The 12,128-nt window shown below is 44.7% G+C and overlaps 1 protein-coding gene across 4 annotated transcripts in view; it reads right to left on the bottom strand.

The window, feature by feature from the left end:
* USP9X (ubiquitin specific peptidase 9 X-linked) overlaps positions 1-3,018 on the bottom strand; it is a 131,407-nt gene extending 128,389 nt beyond the window's left edge. For 2 of the 4 annotated variants that reach the window (XM_047765208.1, XM_047765209.1), the window contains exon 1: positions 2,364-3,018. The gene's annotated coding sequence lies outside the window, so the exon portion shown is untranslated. The remainder of the gene's footprint in view (positions 1-2,363) is intronic. The other 2 variants (XM_047765211.1, XM_047765212.1) reach the window with 1 other exon arrangement.
* Between the last annotated feature and the right edge of the window lie 9,110 nt (positions 3,019-12,128).

Here is a 12,128-nt window from a genome sequence, read left to right as displayed (position 1 = left end):
GCAGACTATCATAAACGCATTCCATTGTTTTAAAATTTAAAAAATAAACTAGCATAATGCTGTACGTTTAAAATTTATAATTTTTTAAAAACTAGCTCAATAACCAAAGAATAAGATCCCTCCGTCTCTACCATAATTGTCCAAAACACTTATGAGAACTAATCCTTTAACACTTTTTACAGAATTTTTTAAACCTGATTTAAACCAAGTTTGGCTTTAACATTAAAAATCTGAAACTAAAGTACAAAAACCATTAGTTTTTAAATTGACCTTATAGAACAAAAATAAGCTAAAAGAATGCTTGTGTCCAACTATTCAAGAACTTGATGACTAGCAAATTCATGAGAAACTTCCATTTTCAAAACCTAAGCAGCATTATTATGTCAAAAAAATCATCTTCTTGAGATGTCAGAAATTTTATTTCAAAGCCTGCAATTTTCTTGCAGAAAGATTAAAAGTAAATCCTACTGAAGCATTCCATTGTGAGAAAACTATGGAACACCAAGAGATTCCAACAATTTGGTGAGAGCTAAAATCTGCCCTTTAAAGTTACCTTCTGAAGAAGTTGGATTCTCACATGTGTGGGTTTTGCTGTTATTTAATTCCTCCAGAAATTTTCTCTCTCAGAAACTACCAAGGTCAGCAAACAAAAGAAACAGAATGTAAGTTTTTATGCAAAAAATATAGGAAAAATGATAGAAAAATACGTGTAGGTCAAAAGTCGTATTTTTAAGTGAGAGAAAGCAAAACGTAGTAAGACATCACATTGTGACTTCACCTTGATACAACAATTCCAGATATTTCTGGTTTTCACTCTAATCCAAACTAACTGTTACAAGTATGACAAAGCACATGGGTTTTAAAATTGAGAAAACGAGTGTTGACATATTTGTATATTTTTATACCCAAATATTTCAGAACCAGGAAAGCATCTGCTAAAACCAAAATGGCAGCCCACTGAATCAGTAGACCAGTGAGATCTACAGGAGAGTTTGTAGTCTCTATTTTTAAGTTCAAGTGTACGGATTAAGAAACCCAATCTAGTCACGGTTAACGAGCCCTTACCATATATAATCACTAAGAACAGATAATGAGCTCCAAGAGAATACCTGCTGAAAGTTTCCTAATCAAAGCACCCCACATTTTTCCTCAAAAGTTAAAGTATACAAACGCTCTGTAGATGTAGGGAGGCTTACGGGTTTCCAGGTCAAAGAATGCTACAAATATATGCGCCCCCCCCCACCCCGCCTCAAAATAGAGCATGAATATTTAACCTACAATTCGCTCAGTTAAATTTAAAGGCAATCTGGAGATATTACACACACCTGTAAACTTCACAATGGAAAATCCAATCAATGTTATACCTCCAGGACTGCCAAAAAATAATATGCTTAATTTAAGCAGGTTCTGTTGACGATCTTAAAAATCCCCGTGTAAGTTCCAGTCGCCCCAGAAATCCATACAAATGTTGCAAAACATGTATACACCTGCTCCACAACTCTTTAACTTAGTATTTCACAATGAATGAAAAATAAACCATTTCTCAAACCCGAAGCCTCGCATCCCAAGAATCTGAAGGTTTTATCATTAACAAGCTCCCACATGCTACTCTTTTTTTTGCAGAAACAGTTAAAAATAGAAAGGTGGGGGGTCCAAGCTCGCTTGGAAGCGATTTCTGCATCGAAACCTCTTTGGTGGCTTTGGCCCCTAGTAAACGAAGGGGGGCGAAGGAGGTGGAGGGGGCCGATAACCCGGCTCCGGCTCCCAGACCACAGGGCGCGGGAGAAGCTGCGGGTTATCGCGGGAGGGTGGGGGGAGGCGGACAAGTCGTCGGGCCCGATAGCCAGGCGTAGCCGAGGCCTAGCTCTACGGCTCCAAATCACTCCACCTCAGTAATGGCGTTTGGTGTCAAGTGGAACGAGACCGGGAAGGAGAGCGGCTACGAGCTTGCCGAGCACCGGGCTGCGAGGCCCGGGGCCCGGGGGCGACGAGCCCCCGGCGCCGACGCGGCCCCCGGCTGCGGATGCGGGGGCTGCACGGCGCGCCCGGAGATTCCATCCTTCGACTCGGCCCCAGACAGGACGGCAAGGGGGAGGAGGGGGAGGGACGGAGCCGTCAGCCATTTTCCCTTACAGTCCAAAACACACAGACACGCTCCCGGGACGCCGGCACGGCACGGATCGGAGCCCGGCGCGCCCGCCCCACCCGGGGCCCAGTAGGGGGAGCCGGGAAGCCCCCGGCCTGGCCGGCGGCCGCCGCGAGAGGAGCCGCGCACACGCACACCCCCTCGCCCTCCTCCCCTCCCCTCGATCCAGCTGTTGGCCTCGGAAAAGCGAGTCGTCCCGCCGCGGCTGGCTACTCACCGCACAACACAGGCGTCTTCTCTTTAGAAGCAGGACTCACGGAGGCGGCAAGCGGCGGCAAGACTCAGTCAGTCCCGGGACAAGGCCGACCCTGGGTGCATCCCAGGCCCAAGGGTGACGAGCGACAAAGTGTGTCGAGAGGCTGAGGGCGTGAGGACCAGGGGGGCTGCACAGGGACGCCGGAATTCGCTGCTCGCCGCGCCCGCCCTGCAGCAGCGGTGGACGCGGCCGCCTCCTCCTCCTCCTCAGCCGGCGGCGGCCCTCTTCCCCCTTCTCGCCTCGGGCTGGGACTCTCGCTGAGCGCAAACGGGCTCCGGGCGGTGCGTTTCTCCTGCGTCACCTCCTCCTGCTCCTCCTCCCGCAGTGGCGGCTTCACCTTCCCCTGGTCGCCGCCTCTGTCCCCGCTCCGGGCCTGGTCGCTTTGCTGCGGCTTGCTTCTCGCTCTGGGCGCCAAGCCGAGCACCAGGCGCTGGGGCGGCCGCCTCCCGCGAGGCCTGTGAGCTGAGCAAGGCGGGGAGGGGCTCCGCGCGGCAGAGGCCCGGGCGGGCCGGGTGCGGGGAGGTTGCGGCTCCGGCGGCGGCGGAGACTAGCTTCCGCAGCCGCGGATGCCCGTCCTCTTCAATATGGCGGATCCGGCAAGCCAAAAAAAAAAAAAAAACCGCTCGGCCAGTGGCGGCGGCGGCGGCGGTAGCAGTGGCAGCAGCAGTGGCGGCGGTGGAGGCAGCAGCGAGACGGCGCAGACTCCCACTAACCCCAGCGCCGCCCAAAGCCCGGAGGTTCCCCGCCCCCGTCAAGCCCCGCCCCTCGCAGGGCCCGCCCCTCAGCCCTCCGCCTCCTCGCCCCCCTTCCCTCACTCAGCTGCTCCTGCTGCTCCTTCGGCTCCCTCTTCTTCCCCTCCACCCGGGGCCGTCTTCCGCCAGGGAAGAGTGGCGCGTGCCTCCGGGAAAGCCTGGCAGGCGAGAGACGCTTGGAAACCAGAGAGCTGGGGTGGGGGTAGGGAAGAAAAATGCGGTAAAGATTGTTCAGGCAGTACCGTTTCTTCCGGCTGGCCCCTCCAGGGTCGCGCAACGGCCGGGAACTGTGTTCCCCACCCCCTTCGGCTCTGGAGCACTGTGAGGGCAGAGGTGGCACGAGGACGGGCAGAAGTGGGGGAGGGGAGGCCTGAAAGGAGCTGACACTCCACGCCGGAGAAAGAGCTGGGAGGTGGGGAATGGCAAGGTCCGCGGCCAGGATAGAGTTAATCGCGCGAGCCACAGTCGCGTCGCTCAGAGTTTGACTCGGGCCGCTTGTTTTTGTTCCTTTGTGAACCGAGGCCCCGCCGGCGAGTGCCCGGATGATGACGACACCAGCCCCCCCCCTTTTCCGCGATTGTTGGGGGAAGGGGTATCAGAACTCTAGAGCACGCGCTAGGCGGTTACCCCGCGGTGGCTGGGGGTCCGGACTGCACAGCTGGCCCGCATCACGTGTCTTGTGAGCAGCCAGGCCCTTGGGGCGGGTACCTTGAGGGGGACTGCGGTGCGAGGTGCGGAGGGCCTGGCCACCTGCTCTTTGCCGATAGGGAGAAGGTGTGGCTCTAACTCCGGCAGGGGGGCGGGGTGGACGACGACGCAGTTGGAGGTGGGGGCTTTCTCCTCACTCTAAGAAGCAGGTGCCCTGAGAAACTATTCACGTGATCCTGCAGCCTCAGTACCTGAAAACACTTGGGCTCCTTCGTAGCCTGACTGTGACCCATCACCCTTTGGCCATAGGAGCCGAGTTAGAAAGTATACCGCCAGCATAGCCACTAGGCAGTACTAACTGTACCAAGATTAGCTCTTGTTGCCAAATCATCAGCACAATTTGAAGTTAGAACCCGGAAGGGCCTTACAAACCCATGATATCCATTATGTCATGGACTATTTTCTACATGTTTGTATTACAACGTGAAGCTTATCAGGCTAATCTCAAATAAATGGAGTGCAAAGAACAATACAGTCTTGTATTGTCTCGGATGCCCAATTGAAGAGAAAAGAAATGCAGTTCCTAATTTAAGCACAGATTTCCTTTTGACATAAAAATGCTTGTGAACACCAAATTGTATGTAAAATCATAGCAAAACCCTATAAGACGATATTATATTTTGGGAGTTCCCTGGCTGCTCAGTAGGTTAAGGATCCAGTGTAATCACTGCTGTGGTGCAGGTTCCATCCCTGGCTGGTGAAGTTCCACGTGCCACGATAGTGGCCAAAAAAATATATATATATATTTTGTGTAGAAGAGAGTTGGATTTAGTTATGCTATAATTATGTTAATTTGTAATAAAGGTTGTTAAAATGGAATCCAAACTAGTTTAGGATGACACCAGGGGAGCACAATGGTGCTAGTATCTTAAATTTTAAAATCATTTCCCTATATAGTAGTAGACTATATGCAAAGTCTTTACCACAAAAATCATCTAATAAGGTGTCCAAAACACAAAATTCATAGGCCTAACAATTCACACCACATTTTACCTGTTTTTATAATTGAATGGCTTGTCTTTCCCACTAGCTTGTGAGCTCCTAAAGAGTATACCACCAGCCATGTACACTGCAGGTTGGCTAAATGCATGGTTGTTTTATTTAATCTCAGAACCTGGTGCGGTAGCCAGAACATACATTGCTATCATTGATTTTAGATAACAGAAAGGGTGAGTGATTTGCCCATGGTCACCAACAGAATTGGTAAATGTTGCACATAGGTCTTTTAACCCTATCAAAAGTGCAGCTTTAAAAGGATGTCCTCTCTCACCAATTCTATTCAACATTGTACTGTGGCTCAAACCAGGGAAAGAAAAAGAACTATAAGGCATCCAGGTAAGAAAGGAACAATTTAGCTACTTCTATTTGCAGATGACATGATCTTGTATCCTGGGGAATCTACTATTAAAAACGATTAGAGCTAGAAAATGGTTTAGCAAGGCTACAGGATATAAGGACGATATTTAAAAAATCAAACTACAAAACATCACTGAAAGAAATTTAAGACCAAAATAAATGGAATAACAGCCCATGTTCAGGGATTAGAAGAGTTAAGATAATAATACTCCCCAAATATATCTAGAGTCAACCCAATCCCTACCAAAATCCCAGTTGGCTTTTTGGCAATAAGCACATGGAAAGGATGCTCAACATCACTAGTCATTAGGGAAATGCAAATAAAAATCATGATGAGATGCCACTTCATACCCATTAGGATGGCTATTATCAAAAAATGGAAAATAACAAGTGTTGGCAAGGATGTGGAGAAACTGAAACTCTTGTACATTGCTGGTGGGAATGTAAAATGAGACAGCCACTGTGGAAAACATTTTGGCAGTTCCTCAAAAAGCTAAACTTAAAATCATCATATGATCTAGCAATTCCACTCCAGAGTATATACCCACGATAATCGAAAGCAGGGACTCAGATATTTGTTCACCCATATTCGTAGCGGCATTATTCGCAATAGTCAAAATATGGAAACAATCCAGATGTTCATCAACGGATCAGTGGAAAAACAAAATGTGGTGAAAACACACGATGGAATGTTATTCAGACTTTAAAAGGAATGAAATTCCAATACCTGCTATAACATGAATGGACTTTGAAAATATGGTTAAGTGAAACAAGTGTAACAGGTTAACTGTAAAAGGTCACATATTGTGTGATTCTACTTAAGGAGGTCCCTACAATAGACACATTCACAGAGACAACAAGTAGAATAGAGGTTTCCGGGACTGGGGGGAGGAGAAAATGAGTAGTTGTTTTAACAGGTACAGTGTTTGCGGGGTTCGCGTCGTGGCTCAGTGGTTAACAAACCTGACTAGGATCCTTGAGGACTCAGGTTCGATCCCTGGCCTTGCTCAGTGGGTTAAGGAGCCGGTGTTGCCATGTGCTGTGGTGTAGGTTGCAGACATGGCTCAGATCTAGCATTGCTGTGGCTGTGGTGTAGGCCGGCAGCTGTAGTTCTGATTCAGCCCTTAGCCTGGGAACCTCCGTATGCCGTGGGTGTGGCCCTAAAAAGACAAAAGACAAAAAAAAAAAACAGGTATACTGTTTGGGATGATGACAAAGTTCTGGAAATGGAAAATGGTGATGGTTGCACAACACGATAAATGTCCTTTAAGCAAATGAATGGTACACTTAAAAGTGGTCAAAATGGTAAATTGTATGTTGTATATATTTTACCACAATTTTGTTACAGTGGAAGGAAAAATCAATTTCATATATTTCATGTATTTCCAGCAACAGTTCTAGGGGGACTTAGTCCATCAAGTCAAGTTCACCAGCAACTACCCAGTGTGCCCCATGGCTCCCAGGGTGGGTGTGACCTACAGGACTGCCCACTTTTGACACCTTCCACTCAGTTAATGAGATAGGAATTGAACAGTTCTGAGTTTAAAAAATGGGTTCAATGTCACAGTGCAGCTCTTCAAAGTCCATAGAGTCCAGGCCTTCCTTCTTATTTCCTTTGTTTTGGTTTCACTTTTCTTTTTTTCTTTCTTTCTGAGTTCTATTTTTTTTTTTTTCTTTTTCAGTGCCACACCCATGGCATATGGAGGTTCCCAGGCTAAGGGTCAAATCAGAACTACAGCTGCCAGCCTACACCACAGCCACAGCAACAGCAGATCTGAGCCCTGTCTGCAACCTACACCACAGCTCATGGCAAGGCCAGATCCTTAACCCACTGAGCAAGGCTAGGGATCGAACCCTCAACCTCATGGTTCCTAGTCGGATTCGTTAACCACTGAGCCACAGAAGGAACTCCTCTTTCTTTTTTTTCTTTTCATTCTTTCTTTCTTTTTTTTTTTTTTTGGCTTTTTAGGGCTGCAGTTGCAGCATATGGAGGTTCCCAGGCTAGGGCTCAAATCAGAGCTGCAGATGCCGGCCTACACCACAGCCACAGCAACACCACATCTGAGCCTCATCTGTGACCTACATCACAGCTCACAGAAATGCCAAATCCTTAACCCATTGAGCGAGGCCAGGGATCAAACCCTCATTCTCACGATACTAGTCAGTTTCGTTACCACTGAGCCAGGACAGGAACTCCAGTTTCACTTTTCTAACACTTGTCCTTTAGCTTTAAAGCTAATTTTTTTTTTACTTCCTGGTCCCGCCTTGGTAGGGCAATGACTTATTATATTACATTTCCTCATAACATTTCCCAATGCACTCTTATTTCTCCTCCCTCCCCAGAAAAGCCTGGTAAGTATGCTCACTGTTGCCTAGGACACTTATCATAAGAATATACAGAATTTCCTCGGTAAGTTGTTATTGTTTTATACTTTCAAGGCTGCACATTTCAAAGTTGTATAGACAAAGGGTTAAATACTTCATGCCTGTGGAAATGTCTTCTGGGTTAATGGTCAAGCTAATATAAAAGAGGAGGGAGCTTTGATAATACGTCCCCCAGAGGAGGCTTTGTGATTTGAATGGAATGAGGAAAGTCCACAATGACTTAGTGTTTTTAACAAAAATGAGAGAACTAAGAATCTAGGGAGGTGGCCCCATTTCATCTTCCTTCATGACAATGGGCAGAGGATGTAGCTAGGGAGAACAAGGTACCATATAAAAGATCACAGCTGATAGTATGCTATTGCTCAAGGATATTCACCTGAATTTTAGACACCAGTGCCTAGAACAGACATACTTAAAAATAGTCTGTCCATCCAGCTCTGGAAGAACCTCTCTGAAACGGACCTATTCCCAGCCAAGGATTGGACACAGGGTGCAGGGCATTATTTCACTTATTTTACTCTAGAGTTTGGGGATCTCTTTGGGTTTTATTTATAATTCGAAGGGTTCTACTTTAGCGAGTTTATGTAAACCACCACAGAGCAGAAGAATGTGATCCTTTTAATTTGCTTTTACTAGCACGGTCTTGCTTATTTCATCTAAGCCAAGAAGTCCCTATATCCCCAGCTGGAGAGTAACAACACCTTCTCCGGAGAAGCCTGAATCTTCCCATCACCAGTTTGTGGCACAAGTGAATTGCTTCGACACAACTTAGGGCTGCTAATTATGCCTCACTCCTGACCTATAAGCTATAAGCATGGCTAGCTCTAATAACCCAGAGCTCTCTAACAGGAGTACAGCTCAGCTCTGAAATCGGATCTGTCCAGAAGATACCAAATTGTCCAGGTTTTACTTAGCTAAAATATATGCCTCATGATTTAAATGTGGACCTGCAAAGTCAACCTGATTTTCTCAACCACTTTCACAATCAAAAAACTGCACTGCCCTCACCCAGCCCAACCATTTGGTAATTCAAGTCAGACATCAAGATAAATTCTCACTATGCTCTGCCTACACGATTGCAGTCTGGTCTTGCTTTCTGCCTTCAGCACACCTCCCAAATCTCTCAGACAGCCTGGAAGTTTTGTAAAAAGGCACTTTGTCAGCCGACTCTTGCTTTTGCTTCAGTTTCTTCAAAGTCTACTCTAATTTGGACATATTATTGCTTATCCCAGAAAAAAGTAAACACTGTTAAGCTCTAAGGTTCGGAGCATCTATTTTAGCCTGTATGTGGGGTGGGGAGAGTCCTCCCCCCCGACCCCCGCCAGCTGGATATCCTACCATTCAACTCAGTTCTGACACTATCCACTCACTAGACTGCCCTCCACCTCAGATGCCAATTGCAAGTCTGGGTTTCTTGCTTCTGGGTGTCTGTGCTTCTTCTGACCGGCCAGCTACAGATTGGAGGTTCCAACGACCCCCTCCTTGGGTTAGAAGTTAAGGGCTCAGTCTGCCCTCTTCCCCCACTTCAGATGCCTATCACAAATCCAGAATGTCTCCTGTGCTTCTGACCTAACGGCTATAAATCAGAGGTTCCCACAACACCCTCCCTGGGTTTGATTAACTTGCTCCCAGAACTCAGAGAAACATTTTACTTACTAGATCACAGGTTTATTACAAAAGGATAAAGCTCAGGGTCAGCCAGACAGAAGAAATGCATAGGACAAGGAATGGGAAAGGAGCACAGAGCATCTATATCCTCTCCAAGTGTGCCATTCTCTAAAAATCTCTGCATGCTCTTCAACCTGGAAACTCTTTTTTTTTTGCAGGGGGTGGGGGGGAAGCTTCAATATGTAGGCATGATCGATTAGCTTATTGGCCACTGGTGATCTATTCATTTCCAGTACCTCCCCCTCCCAGGAAGTAGGGGTTGGGGGGGGTGGGACTGAAAATTCCCATCTTCCAATCACACTGTTGGTTCCCCTGGCAGCCCCCACTTTTAGCTGCTTTCCAAAAGTCACCTTATTAACATAAACCTAGTTGTGGTAGAAGGGGCCTGATGAATAATAAGACACCCGTTTTAGGTTTATGGCTCTGAAACCACCACATTTCAGGAACTGGAAACGAGAGACCCTATTAGGACAACAGATGTTCCCATTGCTCTTACTGCTCAGGGAACTCTGAGGATTTTGGGAGCTGTGAACCAAGTACCATGGACGAAGACCAAATATATGAGAGATATATTTTGCTCATCTGAATGACCAAATGTATATTTCTTATGTCACAATATTGCACGCTCATAGGCAAATAGGCTCATTTGCTAATTCATATACTATAACATCATTAATTTGGATCTTGCTAAATTAGAACTCATGTTTCTATTCAGATAGAAACTGTCTAGATTTTTATGCTTGCCCTGTCATTGGAGGAAAGGGGAAAAAAGGCATTAGTGACATCAACAGTATAAAGAAAGTTACAAAAGAATTTTTTACAATCTAGTCTCTCAATATGGTTGTTTTGAATATTTTAGAAAATTCTGTTAAAATACTAAACTCTTAAATCATTCTTTCTTATTAAAGTAGCTTCTCTAAGGCATTTGAAACCAGCACAGGAATGACCTGAAGGCTTGGTTCCACACAGATCTTTCTGGAATGGAGAATGGAGGGGCCAAGGGGCCAAGTTAAAGATGTGCTTCTGGGTGAATCTACTACAAGCTACTGAAGTTTGAGATTCACTTCTTTTAGGACTTCTTAGACAGAATTCATCTGCTGAGAATAATATACTAATATATAATTACAGTATATTTAATATATAATATAATTAAAGTGCTATTTCCCTAAATATATTCTGCAACTCAAACTTTTCACAAAGAGGCTTACTTTCAACCAGTATTGGTGAGGGTTTTTTTTTGTTTTGTTTATCTATCTTGGTAGTTCAAACACGGTATTTATGACTGCTAGAAACAGCTATTATGTCTTGGCAGTTAGGTTTTTTTTTTTTTTGACTCATTCTTTTAGATAAAATTCATTCTTTTTAGAATGCAAACAATGATTTATCAACTATATAGCATCGATTCTCTCCCTTCTTAATATCCTTGGGCTCATTTCAGAACTTCTTGCTTCTTTTTTTTTTTTTTTCATTGAAGTGTAGTTAATTTACAATGTCATGTTAGTTTCAGGTGTACAACAAAGCAATTCAGATATATATATATATATATATATATATATATATATATTCTTTTTCAGATTCTTTTCTCTTATAGGTCATTACAAAATATTGAGTATAGCTCTCAGTGCCATACAGTAGGTTATCTCTTTTATATATAGTAGTGTGTTAAGGACTTCTTGCTTATTTTGGGAGTTGACCTAGGTAGTACAGAGGACATCACAGCTCTTGGGACTGCAAACTCAAATGACTGTTTGCAGAAGGTGCTACTGTTTTGTGGCTGCATTGCTCACTCAGTTTGCTCAAGGACTGGAGAGAAAAACTACACTGGCTCCAAATCAGCCAGTTTTTTTGTTTTTTGGGTTTTTTTTCTGCTTGGTCAAGTCCTTCAACAAATTTGGGATTGCATATCACAACAGCAATTTGTGATAGCTTTCAAATGTATGCTAGAAATACTGTAATAGTGTAATAATTGGTACAACCAAAGAAGCTTTCTTTAAAAGGGCTTTTCACTTAGTTTACCTAATCTGGCCACCAGAAGCTTAAACCAAACAAAACCTGCATGTGGGTCACAAACAAAAAACAATATTTTAAATGCAATGTGATGACATTACAAAATGTCTGGCAAACAGGGGAGAAATTTTCTTTACTTCCATCACCGATACCAATGACTACCCAATTACTTTTATGTATTTCCTCCTGGATTTTTTGTATGAATAGTCTTTTTAAAAAATTACAGAAATAATATAACCAAATTAAAGACATTTGGAAAAATAAGAAACAAAAATAACCCCCATAATGCTAAAATGTGATCACTGTAATTTTGGTATATTTTCCACTAAACTTTTAAAACTATATTTATTTTGTTTATTTATTTATTTATTATTTGGTTGTGCCCACAGCATACAGAAGTTCCTGGGCCAGGGACTGAACGTATGCCGAAGCAGCAACCTGAGCCACAACAGTTTCAACATCAAATCTTTAACCCACTGAGCCACCAGGGAATTCCTTTTTTATTTATTTTTAATAGTAGTTGTGTATATATATCCTTTTTTAAAATAAACTTTTTTTTTTTTTTTTTGCTTTTTAGGGCCTCACCTGTGGCATATGGAGATTCCCAGGCTGGGGGTTGAATTGGAGCCCTAGCTGCCAGCCTACACCACAGCCACAGCAATGCCAGATCCGAGCAGCGTCTGAGACCTATGCACCACAGCTCACAGTAGTGCCAAATCCTTAACCCACTGAACTAGGCCAGGGATCGAACCGGCAACCTCATGGTTCCTAGTCGGATTCATTTCTGCTGCGCCATGACAGGAACTCCAAAATAAACATTTTTTCACTTCAATGAACATGCAGCAAAGTT

Source organism: Phacochoerus africanus, chromosome X (assembly GCF_016906955.1).
Source record: "Phacochoerus africanus isolate WHEZ1 chromosome X, ROS_Pafr_v1, whole genome shotgun sequence".
NCBI classification, from domain to species: Eukaryota; Metazoa; Chordata; class Mammalia; order Artiodactyla; family Suidae; genus Phacochoerus; species Phacochoerus africanus.
Note: the sequence above shows the minus strand (reverse complement) of the source record. Positions and strands in the feature narration are given on the sequence as shown.